This window comes from Etheostoma spectabile, chromosome 1 (genome assembly GCF_008692095.1).
Source record: "Etheostoma spectabile isolate EspeVRDwgs_2016 chromosome 1, UIUC_Espe_1.0, whole genome shotgun sequence".
Taxonomy (NCBI): Eukaryota; Metazoa; Chordata; class Actinopteri; order Perciformes; family Percidae; genus Etheostoma; species Etheostoma spectabile.
The window spans coordinates 28416107-28431021 of NC_045733.1; the positions used below are offsets into that span (position 1 = coordinate 28416107).

The window sequence follows — 14915 nt, forward strand, 5'->3', positions numbered from 1 at the left end:
CTCGTTACCCTCTGTATTTAGTCTTTGAGCTTTCTGTGTCCTGTGTCAGGTCCTCTTTCCTGTTTGTTGTGTTACATGTTCCGGTTGTTGCTATTGTGTATCGCTTCCCTGCCGTTTTCCTTTCTCTGTGAGTTTTACCAGCCTCGGAGCTTGAGTCTTTGTTCTTTTTTTGTGAAAAATGCAATACAATGTCGCACGTGACCGTAGTACTGTCACACAGCATCATATTGTAATTAATTACATAATACTTTACAACACAGTGATACACATGGTTCCTGCAGGTTCTTAAAAAGTCTTAAAATAAAAAAAAATGTACGAGTCTGAGTATATTTTGTAGGGGACCGCAAATTTGGAAGGCGCTTCAATCATTTCACAAAAATGGATCAACACTGTGGTCACAGCCAGTCATCAACAGGACTTGCGCACCCTCCTCTTTCACTGAAGTCGCCGGTGTGGAAATATTCTGGATCTTAAGTGAGTTATGTTGTCAACGTTCGTGTTGTCTGTGACTGAGTTGGTGTGCTTGTTTTTGCATGTATTCCCCTTGACAACCGCCATCTACAGGGCAAAATCCAAATCCATCCACGTAAACACCAACAGGGCTCAAAATACCAGGATGCAATGCAGCCAACAATGTCGCTACATTCAATCAACAAATCATACGACTATGAGTCATTTGACAGTATCAGGCATTGAAGATGAAAATACATGCTCAGCCACCGATGCAGCGCTGCATAAACTGTAATGCTGCACAGAGGTAAATGGTTTTCACAGTTCACTGCTGACAACTTCCCACCAAATCCCCAAAAACATATTTCTTGGCTGTTTTTTAATGTTCTCACGCGACCAGCCGCAGGATGTGCATACAGTAACAAGGCTGGGAAAGCTGTCCACTCAAGCCTCATGTCTGTCCTCCAGAGAATGAATAACCCTTGCTTCAGCCATCCATCCATCCATTATCATACTTGGTAGATTCCGAGACGTGTCCAAAAACCTTTTCCAAACCATAAATCTGCTTTTACAGCTGGGATATCCATTCATACATTGTTTCTCTGCATGGTTTCAATATTTTACAGTTTGTTGCATAAGCGAAGATAATCCATAGGCAGTGTCTAGGTGTGTGTGTGTGTGTGCGCGTGTGTGTGCGTGTGCGTGTGTGTGTGTGTGTGTGTGTGTGTGTGTGTGTGTGTTATACACAAAAAGCAGCAGTTAATGGTATAGCTCGAAGTCTTTTGAAGTTGTTCAATATGCTGTGTTCATCCTGTTCCATTAAAAACTGGTCGGGATTGTACGTAAATTATGACTGACATCAGAAACCCAACACCGTAAAGAGGACTCAAATAAAGCTACTGTGTTGGACAGGGAAAGGTTTTGCCCCGAGGTAACTCTGAGCCAAAGCACACCATGTTCTCTTTAAAACAAGCGTGCACATGATGACACACACACACACACACACACACACACACACACACACACACACACACACACACACACACACACACACACAACGTAGCTATCTCATGTGACAAGGATAAACTAACAAAGAAAATAAAAATTACTAAAAGGGTTTTGGCTCTTTCACCACCTCCTGTCCTTCTATTTCTGTTACTTTTCTTCTCTGTTTTGTGACATTTTTTTCTATTGCATACTGTGCGTGTGTGTGTGTGTGTGTGTGTGTGTCTCAGCTCAGCGGGGGGCTGTGCTGCAGTGGCAGCCGGCTGTAGAATGAAGATGGGTAGTTTTGTTGTTGTAGCTCGACACCTGGGAGGCAGATTCAAGCTGCTAGCTGTTCAAACACACAGACAGACACAACACCCCCCGAGTCACCAGGACCAGCACAAAGACTCTGCAAAGACAAAGTCTTCTTCGCTGAGTTTCAAGGCCAGAGGTGTCTCTGTGGTCCAACGGGTTCTATTATCATTCCTCTGCTCATCTTCCTCTTTACTTTCACTCTGAAATAAACCTTTTCTTATTCCCTGATGGTGTAGTTGAACCCAATAGCACCCCCAAATTCAAAATGTTCACGCTAGAATTATAAAATAAAATCAATTCATACCTACATAATTAATTATGCTTATTCTCATATGCTAAAATTCTGAACACCATGAAACAAAAAGTTATAGAACGCTGTCTTACCGATCGGCAGAGACAGAGTTCCAGAACTCTTACAGTGAAAGAAAGCTGAAACAAAATGCCCTGCTATTTTTTTAAATTCAAGTAAAAGTCAGTGCCAGTTGACACTGTGCTGTCTCTGTTTTCATTTTGCAAGTGATTGTGAGCTGGGAGATTATTTCTTAAGGCAGAGTGGAAACTGACAACTGAGAATCAACAAAGGGCTTTGATTATTTGGCACACAATAGAAAAGACAGGCTGTCCCAGATAATAACACAAAATGTGTGTGTGGGTGATAGAAACTGGAGACATAAACCTTATTTTAGCCAATAGCAGTTCTACAAAAACATGACATAACACAACAAATGTACGCTTCGATTACTGTAGCATAAAAATGATGTCTGATTTGGTCTCAGCATTCATCAGATTACAACAAAACAAAACTGAACACATGGGAGTTTTTGGAGTGGCGTGTGGAAAGCTCTCTTCCGTCTCCACCACCATCTTCAAATTATTTTGGAAGACTGGAAGATGGTCCTCCCTCCAGTGGTGTACAGATTTGGTGAATCTGCGTCATGGAGAACGAAAGATAATCCAGACTACTATATTCATGCAGATGCTAATGCACAATATGCACATGTTTCTTGCCAATTATTTAGAAAAGCATTTTTACCTGTGTGTGTGTGTGTGTGTGTGTGTGTGTGTGTGTGTGTGTGTGTGTGTGATAAATAAGTATGATTAAGGGTGGATATTTGCAGCAATCCTCTTTGTGAAAGCACTCTACTTAAAAAAAAAATTTTCGAGCAAGAAATTCGGTGTACAGTTGGGTGAGTGGTGTTTCAGGCATACTGTTTAGTGCCCTATGTGTCGTGATAAAGAAACTATAAAAAATGCATCTCAGTATACGTACTTGTGTAAAATATTGTGATAGTTAGGCCAACCCACTCATTTCATTCTTAAAACCTTTTAATTTGAGTCACTGGTAATGTTTAAGTATCAGTGTTAAAGAAGGATCGGTTAGCACTTATTTCAAGGGCTCAAACACGATAAAGTAATGGAGAAGTAATTTAGTTAACCTTGATCAACAACACTACATTTGTACACTTTAACTTACAGATTTACAAAGACATGAACATCATTTTAAATCAGAACATCTAATGACTGACTACTTAATTGATGCATTAATGAATATTGTTCCTGCAATTAAATATGCATGAGATAGTATATTCCCTGCGCATTACGATAGTTAATGAAGTGAAGTGTTGCCAGCATTTCCTTCCTTCAAATGAAATAAAATACCACACATTCTAAAAGTTGGAATATTACATAGACAAATGAAGCTCTGTTACTGACCTAAACGTGTTCAATAAAATAGACAGATAATATTACAAAGTGAAATCAACACACTTTTACTATGTTTATATTACATACATAATGCATGTGTTGAAAAGCTAACAACAGCTTGTCAATTGTAGCATATAGCACGCTGATTGATTTATTTAAAGTACTGAGAAATCTTTGTGATTCTGGCTTGACTGGGCATAAATGAAGTCAGTTGGGGAAACAGTTTAAGCCAGAAACTACAGAAAATGACAAATTACAAGGAAATTAGTACCACTACTAACACTACTGTAGAAATCACAGAAGAAGTAAGTACAGTACGTTGATGATTATACTGTTAGAAAGAGGGCCACAAACCGCTTTCTATCGGTTTACTGTCTATTTGTACTGTCAAGGAAGATTTTAGGGTCATGTGTATACAGAGAAACACTTGAAAGTGTTTTGTTATACATCGGATGTTCAACTGTGTTGTTGACGAGCTGTTTCTGTTTGTCTAGAGATCATGTAAAAACTAAACACTATTAACCCCAGGTACTAAACTTGAGCATCCACTGAATCTTTACAACAAATGCCACATCACCAAAAATGGCATAAATCTAGTAAAACTGATAAATTGAACGGTAAGTTTTTCTGCTCTGTTTTTGATTCATCTGCCAGATAAGACGCTTCTACTGTCGAGGATCCTGCCAGCTACAAAACAAAGTCTGCTTTGCTCCGTCTCAGTTTTCGTCTTCACCATAAACTGTCTGCGTCTACAGTGAAAGTGGAGAGGGACAGGGGTTGGCAGTGGAGGAGTAGTCCGTCTGATGTTGGTCATCAGGCTCTATCCCTTCTTGTCATCACACTGAGGGGTCTACGGGTGAAGTTTTGGGACGCCTCACTGCTCACCTCCCACTGTCCGTCTCTTTTGTAATTCTCTCATTCCCACTGACTTAATCCTCGCCTTAATTGCCACTTATTCATGTCCAAGTTCCTGCACTGAGGCCCCTAAGCCAATTGCGCGGCTGAATACAAGGGACACCATTTACAGACTCTTTATCGCGTGCTGGTGTTTATTTCCTTGCTTATTAAAGTGTCCTCTTTACATCATTTATTCCCAATGATGATGCAGATCCTGATCATCCAGCCACCGATAACCTACTCTATTACTTGTCAAATTCTGTCTCCAATCTGCCTGAGAATTCTGTCTGACTCCCTCTCTGTCTCTCTCTTCTCACTCTCTCTCTCCTCTCTAATCTGTTATTTTTTTCTCCTGGCCATCAGGAAAGTCTGCCCTGCGGTGTTTTACAATCTGATTTGGTAATGAGAGGAAATGAGAGTGAATCTGCTTCAGAGGGCAGACGAGCAGAGAGAAAGTCAAACTTCTCCGACCCCGAGTAGAAAACAAAGCATTTCATAGGCCTTTTCTGGGTGCTGCGACGGATAACATTACTTAACGATGGATTGTTCTATGGTAAACCTGCTGCTTCATGCTGAGAAATATAAAATAAAACTACAATTAGTGTTTCATCAGTTGAGGTGAGGAAATTGTAAAGGAGAGGGAAGATTAAAAACAGTACTTGTGCTTTTTACATCATCTTTTGCCTCACCACCCTGCCAGGTAGCAGCCAGGTCAGGCTAACACTTGGCCGACGTCGGCCAATCAGTTGTGTGATTTATCTGTGACCCAGCTCTGACCCTTACTTCACTGCCAGATTTGGCAAGTGTGTGTGACGTTTTAGGTGGGAGATGGAACTCAGTGTTACTTAGAGTATGTTTAGTCTATGGGTCTATTTGAACACATATGATGGCGGGTTTGGCAGAGGCAACAAGGAATGCCGTTTAGGCCCACTGTTGGCCAAATCATTGGGTTATTGGCAGCAACAGCATGATGGGCTGCTTGATCACAATACACATTTAACAATTCTTCTACCCCACAATATAGAGTTGATCTAGATTTGGCATCATGTTCCAAAATGAATGAAAGAGGAAAACAATACTTCATCAACTACATCACACAGTAGCTTATGCTTGGTCTGTGCTTTGCTCACAGTCACATATTAATAATTCAAATAAATGGATAACACTATGAGAAAAGTTCAGGAGGTGAAAATGAAAAATGTGAAAATAATTTGGAGGACCATTTGGAGACCACCGTTTTTGTGTCATTTGCAGAAAAATGTTACTCTGTAAATCAATTCATGCACTAAGAGTCACATAACCATTGTAAGAATTTGTAAGTATAATGAAGGGATTAAATTGGATAACAAATCTGATCAAGAAGAGGTTGTGTTTGCATAAATATTTATGACCAACAGCAATACGACTGACTGTCAACATTATTCATTTTTTTTCCTGTTTGCGAATGCTTTTCCTGGACCCGATCCAAGATATTTGTAGTGTATGAGTGTATTTTTTGTTGCACGATCTTTCATTTCACAATTTGACCTCTGTATCCAAACACAGAACACCTAGTGACCAGAAAACTAATTTGAACAATACTGAATGTGTGACAAGCAAAACACAAAGCTTTGTCCCTTTACAAAAGGGACCAATAGACAAATGGAGGAACATCAGCACTGAGTGGATGTTGAAATAATCTGCAATGGTCCCGTGTGGTGGATTAATAGAATAAATTACTCTGCTTTCAAGCAGAACATAGGCCTAATGCAATCCTGTTCTCACTTTGATAAATAGATAATTCCATTATGTATTTAATTGCACAGGTAGTAGAATGCTCTCTCATTATTTCCAATTTCATGCACTTGGATGTTTCATATTGATTGCATATGCACACCCCTAAGTGGCTGTGCTCATAGCCCCCGCTGTCATAAATTACAGTTTATTAGTCCCTTGATGTGTATCTGTTTCCGTGTGCAACACCCACTTTATTAATTAAGTTGTGAAGTGTGGATTTAAACAAAGATAACAGCGTTAAAAATTAAAATCTTAAGGTTTGTTCAGCGAATGTAGTAATTGGACTATCTTGAGGAACAGGCTTACTGGCTGGTGATGTTTACATGTCCAAACAGACAGTAAAGGCAGCACAGTCGGCAGTAAACACACAGCACACACACGCATGCACGCACACACTATATCTATACATGCTGTAAATATTGTACGTATATGTACGATATATAGGATTGCTATTTTACTACAACCAGCTATTTTTAACAACCAGCATCTCTGATGGAGTTGAGTACATGATTCATGGGTATTTCCAGGGATAAAACGGAGGAAGAGTTTAGGAAACAATAAGTGAAATGTGTCATGAAAGACAAAAGGAACATGAAGCTTCAATATGTGTTTTAATTTCCAAGTGGGACATTTCAGGAGCCGTATGTGAGTTCAAACAGGGACTAACCTGTCTCACTATCACGTTTCTGTTCTACTGCTACATGCCACTGCTGAAGTATGTACATGTCAACATATCTCTGTTTTTTATGTACACCTTATTCAATTTGCTTTTAGTGTGTTATCTATATATTATTTATGGATTACCTTTGTCCATGTGCTGTTCTAGGTGCAGAAACCTCAAAAATTCGTTATCGTAATATCTTAAGAAACTGTTTCAACATTGAGAGTGTAGGGCAGTTTTTATTACCATTACTACATTACCCTTATTACTGTAATTGAACGTATTATGTAAAACTGTTGTTATGTAATAATGTTATTCTATTTTTAAGGTTATTTGTTTCTGGTCTGCCACCATTTATCGAGATAATTTGCTGGTACTGCTGTTTGTGTTATGAACTCACTTCCCGCATCTGTTTCACATTAAAAGCCCTCTCGTCGACAGGGGCATATTTTTCCCTACTGACTGTAGTAAGTGCTTCTGTACAGGAAGCGTATGTGGTCTCTGTTTTCCTTTTTTTTCTTTTTAGTGTTTTTAGTGTTCTGTATGATACTAATTTGTTTTGTTTGTTTTGAGTCAATTATTTTTTTCCAGTGAATAAGGTGCTGCATGCTGTGCTACACAAAGTTCTGTGAGCAGGTGGTTGGTGTGGGTGGTGGCGTACAAACACAGACATTGCAACAAAAGGATACAGCAACGCCACAGACTTTGAAGTAAAGGAAAAAAGAAACACTTTTCGGTGGATGGCCGAGCGTTACTGCGCAGCCTCAACTGAGCTTGACAACTTAGATGTGATGTGAGCAACGTCTGAAAGTTGTAAGTCTTCTGGTAGCTGTGCCAAGAGAAATCTGTTTGTTGTGGGATAAATGTTATCCATACAGTATGAATTCACTGCCACATGCCGAAGTATTTCCAATCCATCAAACGTTGCTGAAATATTGTTTCCAAGGCTTTCATGGGCTCTCTATGGGCTTCCTCCTTGACTGTATGCCTCCACGTCCCCCAATTGCCTGCGATTTCTCCTGACTATACGGTAAATTCTGCCATGCGACAGAAAGTTGCGTAGTTATGACACAATTGTTGCCTATTTTTACAATAAAAAATGCGACAGAGTCTAAACGTGAGAGATAACAGGTAATGGATCCTTTAAGCATTGTTGTGTTCTCTAGAAAAAAAACAACGGACCAAATATGGTATTCAAATGCTTCAGAGTACAGTCAAAGTGACGCCAAAATGAATGGGAGTCAATGGAATGGTAGCGGAAGGTGTTGGTTGTTAGTCTCAGAATCTCCCCATACTAGGGTAAAGCATAAGACTTTGACACCAGAGATCAGGGATTGACATCCTCTATGGTTAGGATCAGGCAACAAAAATAATTTGTTTGATGTTAATATACAATAATAACATGGTTTATTGCTTGAAGTCACCGTTGACTTTTCAATATTTTATCAAGAAGGTAACCAGGCAGACTGAGTGCCTAAACATAACAAAAACAAACATAAACACAAAAATGTTATCCATGTAAGTTGATACAAGCAGATGAGGCATTACAAGTAGATGTTGCAGGAAAAGAAAACATGATAAATACGTTGTCAGCGTTGTCAACATTTAGCAGACACATTTAGTATGGACATTTTGCAACATGAAAGAAATGTTCAATAAAAACCAATGCACAATTTTTATATTAAAAAGGTTATTCATCCAAATGCATCCAGTCGGCAAATTTTTGATACAAATGTAATGATGGTAGTTTTGTTTCTCCCTGTTATAGGTCTTTTGGTGCACACATATACCAACATAGAACATATACATAAATGCAAAGCAGAACATGTATATATAATGTGTTACCCAATGTATTATTGATCACAGAGGAGGAAAATAAATCCACAGCCCTACGGACAGATTTACATGGCTGTCCGGTGATGACATGACCTGGCCAATTTGATAGTCAGTTCTGCATGGTTCAGAGCTCGGTTTTCCCGTGTGTGTGTCCTGCCCCTTTATCCTCCTCTACCCTGCATAATGGCATTCATTGCCTAATTTTCAGGGTGGGAGGTAGCGGTGGACTGTGGAGAAGTTCGTCCTGAATGAGCAATATTGTTCATCACAGCTCTGTGCAGCCCCAGCTGTCAACACATAATACGGAAAGAGAGAAAAAATAGTAATGGGAGGGGGGGGGGGGGGGGGGGGCATTTTTTCACCATAGGTTGAGATGTTTTCTACCTTGACAAAGGCTTGGGGCACTAGAAAAACCCAACCTGCTCTGGACTTCCCCTAATCAGTTGTCCATCATGGCTTCCCGCTCTGCTGCTACTGCGTCTGCTGAATCGGCCGATCCGGAGAATCGGCCCCAACGCCGCCAACACCAAACTGCTATCTCTAAATTACACAAATTAGCTGCTTGAGCGAGGCATGTCAGGGCATCATTTAATGGCGGATACTGAATGACATCCTCGCTCTGTTTCATCATCGGCAGAGAGAAAGAGAGGCGAGAGAGAGAGACAGAGAGAGTGAGGAGAGAGAAATGAACAGACTCAGGCAGAGGCAGAGATTTGGAAGTGACCTTGTCTAAAACCAGCAGGTCCTAACCTCCTGTCTCCCATGTAACACCACATATTCCTGAATATATTTCCGTATATTTTGCATTCATGCACCGAATTTCATTTGCATTTCTGTTTTGCTTTTCTATTTACTGCAACTTCCCAGAAGAAATGTATAATGCACTCTCACTCATGCATTTCAAGGTTCAGTGTTGGCTTCCTGCTGGCTACCACACTGCTGTCTCTGAGTGACTTGTTAAAGGCTGTTGCTGTATTGTTACATTAAGCATAGAAATGTCAAGCAGAAATCCCCGAAACAGTAGACGCTTGTGCCGGTGCCGGAAAACTCAGAATGTAAGAGGTCAGAAACAGTGGGTGATGTCACAAACACACCTGCAGACAACACACAGATCCATTGTTTTAATAATGCTGTATATTTCTTCCTTGCCTGTACTGGTGCCAAGTATTTTCCTTTTGCACCTTCTTTTCTTCTGAAACTGAGGGAAATTTCAAGTACTTTCAGAAATGACATTTAACAATTTCAACATTCATTTCCGGAACTAAAGTTTGTAGTTTCTGTTATTTCAATCAACATGACGCAGCAGGAAGACAAACGAGCTCCAGCATCAGGTCAATGTGATTCGTGTCATCTGTGGACTGGTGTGATCATTTGCATAAATACAGTTTACTCATGTCTCACACATTGACTTCATGCTGCCACTTGTCCCATCTGCACATACTTGTGTCCCTGGCGTTGTGTGCACATGGGTGGGAAGCCTGCTGGGGGTGATGTCCTTGACAGGGCACCCACACGCAGTGGAAGGAACTGGGGAGCATTAACTTCTGGTGGTGCTATGGTGGTGCTCCTCCTTGTAGGTAAACAAAAGAAGCAGCTGGTGAAAGTGTGTGTCAGGGATTTAGCACGTCTGTCCTTTTATGGGCAAGAGTAGCGTTTGCAAGGAGAAGGACTGCAACACATAAAGGAACTGCAGAGGGTATCAAGGTAGTTGGACACCATCTTTATAAATGTCTAACTTCCAATGTCACGGAAAGATGCTTGTTGAAGATGTGAGGCGACCATTAAACTTCATATCAAAAAAATGAATAGTTAGGTTAGTTGCTACAGTTTAGACATTGCCACACACACATTGTGAAAGCGTCCTGCACTTAGTGCTGAAAACTGCTAGCTTGGTAGATACTTAGCTTGATGCCAGCCGTTTTGGTTAATCTGTACTCAGTTCAGCTTGATGTATTTGTGTCTTCTCAGAAAACATTGGTGTGAGCGCCACATTCTTTGAAATAGACAAGCTCGCCTCTCTTATGGACTTAAGAAATGAATGAAAGTAAACTGATAACTACTTGAAATTTGCACCTGGTCAACAACTCAAAGTTCTTATTAATAGACATGCCTGGACATAACTTGTATTTTGAAAGGCTATATTGTTAGCACCTGTCAAGCCTTGATAAAGAATTAAGAGGCAGGTTAGCCCATTGAGGGAGCCACGGAGTTGATCTGAAGCCAGATTGTGTGTGTTTGTGTGCGTGTGTGTGGGGTGTGTGGTGTGTGTTTGTGCGTGTCTGTGATCTATTAGCCATTAAGGGTTTACGGGACTGACTTCACAATGAGGACGGGACGGAGCTGTCCTTCATACAGAGAGAGGAAAAGCCACATTAATGGAGGTGGACAATCTTATTCTCTCTGTCCTTTCAACCCTCTTTCCCTCTTCATTACCCGTCTGTGGAGTCCTCGTTTGTTTACATGCTCCATAAGAAACAATAAACTGACCTCCTTCCCCTCACCCGAGGGTGCTTCCTTAGGGGAGAGGAGGGGCCTCTGAAAGACAGAGTGCAAGTGTGTGTGGACGCATTGTGTGAGAGTGTATTAGTGTGAGGGTCTGAGAATTAAGTGCGTGATGTGTATGTGTGTGTGTGTGTGTGTGTGTGTCTGTGTAATGGCCGGCATGTGGGTTCACTCGTTGTGTGCGTGGTTGCATGTGTAATGTGATCACAAGTGTGAGTGTGTGTGATCTGTTTCCAATTAGCCTTCTGTGTCCCTAGTAGCCCGGAGGCATGACTAATGTCTTGGTGGACTGAAGACCCAGTGATGTTGGTGAAAGGGCCTCCATTGCTGGCGAGACATCACAATGAGGAGCTAGGGCAGTCACAGGGACTAAAGCCGTCGGCATCATGGGATGACACTGGGGGGGGAATAAGCTATTAGAGACAAATTGTGCTTGGGGGCCACCTTCACTTGGACACGGTGAAGAATGTGATTAGCACACGTCTAGCACGCAACAGTGAGAGCACATCACAAGGGTGCGCACAGACACACCACAAATACACACACCACACGTGTGTGCGACGTTATCAAGGTGCTCTAAATAATTCATTGTCAATGCTTTCCGATTTTTGCCCACAATATTTAAGAAAGTTAAAAGAAATCCATCATAGAAATATTTTTCATTGTTCAGTGTTCTTCTATATTTTACACCTGCTTTATGTCACACTCTGTCATTTTTGTCAATCATCTCCACCCACAGTCTCTCTTTTCAACATAGTAAACTACAAAACTTTATGAAACATTCATGTTTTATTAATCTCCAATCTGGGTCAGAAGTTCATCTGAGCTGCTATACGTCGGTTTCACACTGGGAGCTTATATTTTCTCAAGTACCACAGGCAGCTTTAGTGCCAACATAAAAAAAATATTGTCTGCCTTAATAACACCAACATTCTCTATGAAGTGCAAAATCTGAGATTTTTAAAGCCAGACGCAGAAAAGCAAGGTGGACTGACACTTTCACAGTTTAAGTAATTAAGCAAGAAGATCTAACATTGATACTCCTTCAGTTCAGTTATGTGTTGATTGGGAAACAGAGTCAGAGTTGATGTTTGGTTGTTTTGGTGTGAAGATGAGAAATCAGTTTGTATCAACACCAGAATTACGTGAGAAAATTGAAGCTGTTTTTCCAACATATTGTAGCAACAGAGGAATCTTTTCCTCCTCCTTCCAATCGTTGATGTATATTTTTCGGTCAGTGAGTATTCTTTTTTTTTTTCTTTTTAAATAAAGTTAGGCTTTTAGCATTTGGTTCCGATTCAGGAATTATTTTAATTTCAACTACTGCACCCACTTGCAATTTGAACATAAGCATATTAACTATACTATAAGATATCTAACTGCAAAAAAATGAATTTAAGGGAGCGTTGGACCACACCTTTTACAGATTGGCTTTACAGTTGATTTCATCAGGCTTGCTCATCTGTAGGCATGTTTACATCAAAATTTTGCTTTTCCAGGGAGAAAAGAAAACAGCATTACCTATTGATAAGAAAAAAAAAGCTTGTGTTTGAAATAGATTTACAAAAGAAAAAGCTGTACATCGTGTACTCTTTTAAAAAAAATAAAAGCTGTTTCCAACGTGCAGCAACAGTAGAATCTACAATTGTATGGCCCCTTCATTCCTGCCTGTCTAACACCCTGACAATGGCTGGGACTTTGGAGGATTGTGTTTGCACAGAAAAAAAAGCTCTGGTTGGCAGAGTCCGCCTTTTACACGCTCTACCTAAGATCTTCTCACATGAGTCATAACAACACACACACCACCACCACACACACACACAACACACAACATACAACACACACGCACACAACACACACACACACACACACACACAGTTTAATCAGTGGTCTGTTATTGTGGCTGGTGATGATTGCTTGGAAGCTGGGGAACAGGCTTGGACACACATGAAGTACAGCGGTGGGATACAAGCTTTGTTTCACAGCATGGTGCAGTGTGAGGTGGGGGTAATGTGGGTCCAGGATGGAAAATGTCCACTGAAAAACTCTAAGAAAATGGCTGTCCTGTATCCTGAATACTGGTTTTTCTTCTTTTTTTTTTCTCTTTTTTTTTTACATTTCCGACACAGACTAGCCAGAACATCAAACATATAATTCAAGCTAGGTACATAGAAGCCTATTAGGTTGGTAATTACTACCAAACCAAGGATAAAATGATTCAAAGATTTAACTTCAGACCTCATGGTCTTTATATTTGTCCATTAATTGTACAAAGAACCACGCTGATTTGTGTTATAACAACAACAGCAAAATTTAAAGTAATTAAAAAAACGAACCACATTACTGAAACATTGGTGACTTAGGTTCGTCTGTTCAGCCCAGTCTCAGGAGCTTAGGTGTTGTTTTTGATGCGGCATGTCTCTGGAGAAACACAAAACACTTATTAAAAAAAGTTTCTTTCAATTAAGGAACATTTCAAAGTAAGGCCTTGGTGTCAAAAGCCGAGTGGACATGATTATTCATGCTTTTATCTCATCTCGCTTAGAAATTGTAACAGTCTTTTATTTGCCTTAATAAGAAAGATCTTTGTGTCTCCAGATGTCCAAAATTCTGCTGCTAGCTTTTAACCACACGAGTAAAATGGCACTATTACTCCAGTTTAGCTTCACTTCATTAGTTACCAGTGATATTTAGAATGCACTTCAAAATTTTGGTCCTAACTTTTAGAGCCCTACAAAGACAGGCACCCCATACATCATCTGACTGATACAGCTGCGTACATCCTCACGTAGTCTGAGATCAACAGGCCAGAGACTATGTTGCCCCCCTTACACTTTTAAAACTAGGGGGGACCGTTCATTTCAGTTGTTGCACCTAGGGTGTGGAACGCTTTGCCTCCTTCCATAGCTGCTTAGATTGTGTGGAAAACTTTAAAACTCTGCTGCTTTTTAAAGAGGCTTTTAACTAGATTGTAGTGTGGTGGAGGCTGGTCTATGTGTAAGTGTTATTCTTTTGTTTTTGTGATGCATTGTATTTATGAGAGTTGTAATGCTTCCTTTTGTTGTGAAGCACTTTGTGATTTCATCTGAGAAAAGTGCTATACAAATAAATTTACTTACTTACTTACTTACTGAAGCTTACTCTTATTTGGCTTGCTTGGGTGCTTGGATAGTATGACATTCACTCTTTGCTGCAACTTTGCTGAAATCTGTGGAGGAACTGCAATTTTAGAAGGGAGTCAAGGGCAAACAGCATGCCGTCAACAAACAGGTTGTTAAGCAATCCACAGTTTAGTCACCTCAACTAAACACAATTATTTGCACAAATTACACTAAGGATGTATGGCAGGTTACAGCTTGCAGCGGACAGTTACGGTAATACCTTCTAAAATGAATGTTCAACTTGTGTGTAAAAGATGGAAAACAGATATGTCCCTCAAAGCATGTCTCCTGAGGACAGTCTGCGGAAACGCTTATCAACAAAGTGTGAGTTTGTGAATCAGCACATCTGAGGTGTTTGCACTTTTTACCGTGTGTGTTTGGTGTTGTGAGTGGTGTTTGTGTGTGGTGTGTGGTGTGTGTGGTTGTGTGTGGTTTGGGTGTGTGTGTGTGCGTGCATGCATGCATGGCGTGATGTAAGGTGGTGTTTGTGTGTCAGGTCGCAGCTCATTAAGAGTGATATATGGATGTCCTCCAAAGCTGTGATTGTTAGTGATAAGAGATCCTTGAAAATAAAAACGACACACACACGGACACACACCCGGACACACGGAAACACGCAACCGGGA

General features: G+C 40.5%; 2 long non-coding RNA genes across 2 annotated transcripts in view; one reads left to right on the forward strand and one right to left on the reverse strand.

Annotated features, from left to right (window-relative positions):
- Positions 1-4159, reverse strand: part of LOC116691075 (uncharacterized) — a 27045-nt gene extending 22886 nt beyond the window's left edge. Inside the window, exon 1 of the long non-coding RNA XR_004332418.1 lies at positions 4148-4159. This is a non-coding gene — a long non-coding RNA (uncharacterized LOC116691075). The remainder of the gene's footprint in view (positions 1-4147) is intronic.
- The window catches only part of LOC116691071 (uncharacterized), a 7147-nt gene extending 1493 nt beyond the window's left edge, over positions 1-5654 (forward strand). The window contains exons 2-3 of the long non-coding RNA XR_004332417.1: positions 1077-1079; positions 5644-5654. This is a non-coding gene — a long non-coding RNA (uncharacterized LOC116691071). The remainder of the gene's footprint in view (positions 1-1076; positions 1080-5643) is intronic.
- Positions 5655-14915: the final 9261 nt, after the last annotated feature.